The following is a 6780-nucleotide window of genomic DNA, read 5'->3' as shown; positions in this document are numbered from 1 at the left end:
CACTTACGCCAGTGAAAGGAACCTGTGACCATTCTTTTACTTACTTTATTTTCACCGTTAAAATCGTAACACAACACACACACACACACACACACACTCACATGTCAGACTAACAAATGCAGTTCCACCTGATGATGGAGGTTTATACCTTTGAAACGCTTCGTGGAGATAAATAAACAGTGACTAGTAACAGTAAACTTGTTGGTTCATTTAATAATCGAAAATTGTTGATTATTTTTAAAATGCAACAGAGGGATGTTTTAGTAAAAATGAAAAAAAAAAAAACAGTTTTATCAATGAAATGATAATTAAATGGACACCCTAGCTGCAAACAGGCGTTGATGTACTTCACTGGGGACATGTTGAAAATGTGTGCCCCGACCGGGACATCAACGCCTGTTTGCAGCTAGGGTGTCCATTTAATTATCATTTCATTTCTAGCAAAGCTGCATGGTCATCCATGGTAACTGTTCTTTCGGGAACAGATACTACCGTCATATACAGTTAAAATATGGCTTCCCGGCCATTGACCTTCTTGTGCGAACGCACACGCTATGCCCGAACTCGTACGGGACTTGGTAGATTAATCTGCCACGAGTAATGAGTATGATGGGCAAACATCTATTAGGCGCACTACGAATGTAGTGGTGTGGACATGTTGGGAATGTGGACCTCACAGGGAGCGTGCAAGGGATAAGTCCCTGCAGACGCATTATTCTCTGTGCCCGCGGTGGCTCAGATGGATAGAGCGTCTGCCATGTAAGCAGAAGGTCCCGGGTTCGAGTCCCGGTCGGGGCACACATTTTCAACATGTCCCCAATGAAGTACATCAACGCCTGTTTGCAGCTAGGGTGTCCATTTAATTATCATTTCATTTCTATCAAAGCTACATGGTCATCCACGGTAACTGTTCTTTCGGGAACAGATACTACCGTCATATATAGATTTATCAATAGCGCTAGAAAACGCAGTTTCCTAAAAAAAAAGGCAGAAATAAAAAGAACTCGGAACAGAAACATATCAAACATCGCTTCAATACTTCGTCGAGCTTGTATGAAACATGTTTCTGTTATTTGCTAAACAACTTTCGCACTCACCAGTAATAAAAGTAAACTCTTGCCTTTGATCATGATGAAGAACGTTCTACTGAGTACAAAATAACAATAATAATTCTATAGATGTTGTTCGGTGTTTCTGCATGAATACTGCATTCAAAGGTAGTTGTTTTGCTTACGTAAAAGCGCAGAGTTTATGGAAATAGGTGCAAATAGGTAATATTTATTATGTATAACATTGAATTTGTATTTTGTAAGGATATAAAATACATATGGACTAATACTGAATCATGTGCGGTTCTAACAACAATGAGCCAAACAACAAACAAAGGACTAATGCTGAACAATGTGCATCTCTAACAAAGAAAAAAAGAAAAGAAGAACGAAAAAAAAACCTCCCAGTTCCTCTCTCATACATTCGTTAGCGTTTCTTTCGCTACCACTGCTACCAACATTACCTGTTCTCCTACCGTTTACTGCGTCTTTTACGTGATGTACCAAAATTACTGAACTGTAGTTTAGATAGAGCGCAGCACTAGCCATAACGATCTCCTTACTTCAGTGTCGCTTATCCAGTGGACCTCCATATAATCGGCGCGCATCGGCGCTTGAAGAATTCCTCATTAGTCTCCGCTCCGCTTATGTAAGTTATTTTCTTTACCGCATCACATGCCCGTAACGCCAACACGCGCATTGAGTTTCTGTCTCATCAGTCTGTACTCTAACGTTTATTATATAAGTAACCAATAGTTAAAAGATGTATAAAATAAAATACCATAGCTAGAGGTGACGCTTGTGAAACAAAAACATGGCGGACATTATTTGAAACTGGCGCTCGTGGAATTTTACCACAACTTGATGCAACCAGCCGGTTCCTTCGTGGTACGTCAATTAGTTCGGCCAAGCTTATCACACATTCTTTTGGCAGTTATGGGTTTGCCCGCCGACTGGCTCAAAATAACAGATAAAGTTTTTTTTTTTACAAACTAACATTCTTTGGAGAAATAGATGCACTTAAGTTCGCAAGGGAATATGGTGAACATTTTGACAGGACAAAGTAAGGTTACAAGTTTTCTTTGCGAATGAGCGCTGCACCACGGCAGGGCTAAATCTGAGAACGTTCCGATGGCCCTAGAACTAACAAAGACGCTAGACAGGGCAGCGAAGAACGTCCATTCACAGATGAGAAAGATCTGCACCTTCCGGGAGTAATAAATTCTGTTTCTCTTAATTTTGGAAAATACGCAAGTAAATGCCTGTGTCTACAGCAGTCATCGCTGAATGAAGGAATATTTTGAGATAGTGGTATTCGAGCTGACATACAGTTCCTTCGACTTCGCAGACACAAAACAATCAAATTAGGTTTTGATACAACTGGCAATATTTTGGCAGTAGTTTGGTGGCTGGTATCCAATCGTTATCATATAAACTTCAAGAATATCAATTCGAATCGTCTAAGCACACAGATGTGGAAGCCGATTCTCCACTGTTGTAACAACAGATAAACGACGAGGAAACGAATGAACTCGAGGTATAGCTTACCTTGTAGCGAAGATAACGAGTGCGAATTGTTACAACAACGTGTGACGTCATTTCACTATTTTTGACATGTTTCGAGCTTAAACGTGAATAGAAATGTACGACGTTGGTGGTGACTGTTTTGAATATTCTCTTTAAAGTGAATATATAATTTCGTGCAAACTTTTCGCTACCTTGATTCGTATAAAGACCTCTGTTCCTTGAATGTAGCCTTACTGAACAACTAGAATTTGAATGAAAAAGCTTCCGTAGCGGTCAAACCGGTTAGCACTTAACTGCACACGTTTGGCCACGGTTATTTAAATAAAAAGCGTAGGCTGCTACATTATTAGACCGCTAAAAAGCATAATTTAATCGTGGGTGTTTCGCCTGTACTTTATGAAACGTAGGCGGTCCTGCAACACTACGTTGGAAAACGCTCGATATTACATTTATATCGGAAGTTTCTCTCAGTTCAGAATGAAATGCTGTGTTGTGTTTGCTAGAAACCCGTCAGTCCCGTCACGCAGCTGGTCTGACATTCCGTAAGTTTGTATTTTTGTCATTATGTGGTACGGCGGGAGTGTATCGAGTGACTTCCGGAAGTCAAGGAACACAGTGTCACACGGGCGCCTCTGTCTTCCGCTTTCTGGATGTCATGGACGAACAGGGTGAACTAGATTTTCCACACTATCACTTTTTTCGGAACCCATGTTGCTTCCCACAGAGGATAAATTTGTGATCTCGAGGAATGTCATAATACGCGAGCAAGTTTACACACGGAAGTACAGTCAAGAAGAAAACAAAAAAAAGGCTTCCCCAAAGAATTACGCGAACAGTACGGAAATCTGTAGATCCGAAGTACATGTGCAGGCTAATGAATGATTACAATTTCAGAAAAACTGGATGATTTATTTAAGAGAGACAGCTTTACAAATTAAGCAAGTGAATAACACGTTCGTCCACCTCTAGCCATTATGCAGGCGTTGCTTGGTAATGCTGCTGGATGCCCTCGTGAGCAATATCGAGCCAAATTCTAACCGACGCGTTAGACCGCCGAAGTCCCGATCTGGTTCGAAGTCCCTGTCCATAATGTTGCAAACGTTACCAACTGCGGAGACATCCGGACGAGGTAGGGTTTGGCAAGCACAAGCACAAACAGTAGAAACTGTCGCTTTGTGCAGGGGCGGTGGGGGGGGGGGGGGGGGGAGAGGGGAGGCATTATCTTTTTGAAACGTAAGCCCAGCGTGGGTTGCCATCAAGGGCAAATATGGTCGACGTGTCACCGTGCTGTGAGGGCGCTGCAGATGACAAACAAAGGGGCCCTTCTATGGAAAGAAATGGTACCACTATCAGTCCTGGTTCTTGGCCAGTTTGGCGAGCGACAGCCATGTTAGTATACCAGGCCGTCTCGAGACACGTCTTTGCTGGTCATCGGGGCTCAGTTCGAAGCGAGATTCATCACTGACAAGAATTCTTCTGCAGTCAGTAGACGCCCCGGACAGTGGTGGGGTAGCTGCCAAACAGTTGTCTCCCATATGGCTGGCTCGACAACCAAGAGTGGTGGTGCGGACAGCGGTGGGATTCAAAGCTGACTGTCGCCAACCATAAGGCCCGACAACCAAGAGTGGTGGTCTGCAGTGCCTCCAAGCCATTCTGGGTTTACATTTCAGCAAAATAACGCCCGCCTGCATGCGGCGGCCGGCTGCGGTGGACAAGCGGTTCTAGGCGCTTCAGTCCGGAACCGCGCGACTGCTACGGTCGCAGGTTCCAATCCTGCCACGGGCATCGATGTGTGTGATATCCTTAGGTTGGTTAGGTTTAAGTAGTTCTAAGTTCTAGGGGACTGATGACCTCAGATGTTAAGTCCCATAGTGCTCAGAGTCATTTGGAACATATTTTTTTTTTTTTAGCGTATGGCGAGAGTTTCTACTGCTTGTCTTCGTGCTTGCCAAACCCTTCCTTGGCCAGCGAGGTAGCCGGATCTCTGCAGAGTTGAGAACGTTTAGAGGATTATGGGGAGGGCCTTCGAACCATCTCGGGACTTTGACGGTCTAATACGCGAATTGGACAGAATTTGGCACGATATCCCTCACGAGGACATCTAACAACAATATCAATCAATGACAGGCGAAAAAACTGCTCGCATAGGAACCAGAGGTGGACCATCGCGTTCTTCACTTGCTCAACTTGTGAAGCTCTTCCTCTTCAATAAATCATCCAATTCTTCTGAAATTGTAATCACTTGTTCGTATGTACATGTTCATCACATCTACCGCAACCATCCCATTGGCTTAATTCCTTCGTGGTGCATCAATTTTTTTTTATCTTTGAGCGTTCAAAAATGGTTCAAATGGCTCTGAACACTATGGGACTTAACATCTGAGGACATCAGTCCCCTAGACTTAAAACTACTTAAACCTTACTAACCTAAGGACATCACACACATCCATCCCCGAGGTAGGATTCGAACTTGCGACCGTAGCAGCAGCGCGGTTCCGGACTGAAGCGCCGAGAACCGCTTGGCCACAACGGCCGGCTCTTTGAGCGTAAAAAAGAGTCGGAATACCTCAGTACGAGAAAAGTAATTTTACATTTGCGACATGTTTGCGATCTCCTTAAACCGATTTGTAAACGAAACCGCAATTGCTACTGTGGTCGCTGATGATGCTTTTAAATACAGCGAAAAGCGTTTGGTGAAAATAAGTCTTCATGTTGTCCCAAAGGCAGTGAAACTCTCATACTAGTTGCAAAAATTTACAGTGGGGGTAGTGTGTGATGAGCACATAAGCCGTGACATCGTGTGGTGTGAGGATTTCCTGCCGTACGGCAGAGTGGGGAAGCGGCATCTGAGCCGGTGTCGGGCAGTTGGCCGGCGCGCTGCGGTAATTGCGGGCGGTGAGTCAGGCGGGAGAGAGAGGGTAACCTGTTCTCCGGAGCCAGACGGCCGGCGCTCTTCATTAATTACGCAGCAGGCGGGGGGCGAGGCGATCCACAGGTGCCGCGTCCTCGACTCGCTGGTCGTCAACCCGGCAGGGACGTGGCGGCGAGCCAAGCTCTACACCGCACCACACCACAGCACACTGCACCACGCGCTCTGATGAACACCACCTCACCCGACCTGTCGTGGACGGGTTTAGTGACGTCACAACGTGAAATTACCCGCCGTGGAGCATTCTCCATTTCAATCTGCAGTGTGGGCAAAAAAGAAACTGTTCCGAAAAATACTCTACTGAACAAAAGTATCCGGACATCGCTACACGAGGTAGCGCAATGGTAGACACTGGACTCGCATTGGGGAGGACGACGGTTCAATCCCGCGTTCGGCCATCCTGATTTAGGTTTTCCGTGATCTCCCTAAATCGCACCAGGCAAATGCCACGATGGTTCCTTTGAAAGGGCACGGCCGACTCCTTCCCCATCCTTCCCTAATCCGATGAGACCGATGACCTCGCTGTCTGGTCTCCTTCCCCAACCAACCCAACCCAACCCAACATCGCTACATAATGCGGAATTTACCACTGGATGTCACGAGAGGCGGGCCCGCCAGTATCAAAGGAGGTAGGCTGTGTAGTGGTACCAGAAGCAGTAGCAGCAGAATGCGTCAGGAGGGCTGAGTGATTTCGAATGCACACTAGACAGTGGGCGTCACCTGGGTAACAAATCCATCAGGCACACGTCAGTCCTTCTGAGGCTGTCCAGGTCGCCTGTTGGGGATGTGATTGTGACGTTGAAACACGGAGGACAAACAATAGCTAAACCAACACCAGTCACACCTCATGTGCTGACGGACAGGAACAGTCGAGATTTGTGGGAGGATGGTTGTGAAAAAACACATGAAATCAGAGGAAGGAATCACTCGTGAGTTCCAAAGTGCGACCACCACTTCAGCTACTACAATGACATTGCGTAGAGAGATAAAGAGAATGGGCCACAATGGTCCAGCAGTTCCTCACAAGCCACACATTTCTCTAATCAGGGCTAAGTGACGCTTGAGGAGGTGTAAAGAGCGACGCCAACGGATAGTGGATGACCGGAAACGAGTGGTTTGGATTGATGAAACACATTATACCCTCTGCCAGTCCAATGGAATGCCTGGAGAACGTTGTCTACCATCATGTGCGGTACCAACAGTGATGTAGAGAGGACATCGTGTCACGGTTTGGGAGTGTTTGGTGCATAGGGTGTGGACCCCTTACTGCACTTA

At 45.7% G+C, this 6780-nt stretch overlaps 1 non-coding gene across 1 annotated transcript; it reads left to right on the top strand.

Moving 5' to 3' along the window:
- The first annotated feature begins 723 nt into the window (after positions 1-723).
- Positions 724-798, top strand: Trnat-ugu (transfer RNA threonine (anticodon UGU)). Its single transcript has one exon. It is a non-coding gene; the product is annotated as a tRNA-Thr (tRNA).
- Positions 799-6780: the final 5982 nt, after the last annotated feature.

Source organism: Schistocerca serialis, chromosome 9 (genome assembly GCF_023864345.2).
Source record: "Schistocerca serialis cubense isolate TAMUIC-IGC-003099 chromosome 9, iqSchSeri2.2, whole genome shotgun sequence".
In the NCBI taxonomy this organism is placed as follows: Eukaryota; Metazoa; Arthropoda; class Insecta; order Orthoptera; family Acrididae; genus Schistocerca; species Schistocerca serialis.
Note: the sequence above shows the minus strand (reverse complement) of the source record. Positions and strands in the feature narration are given on the sequence as shown.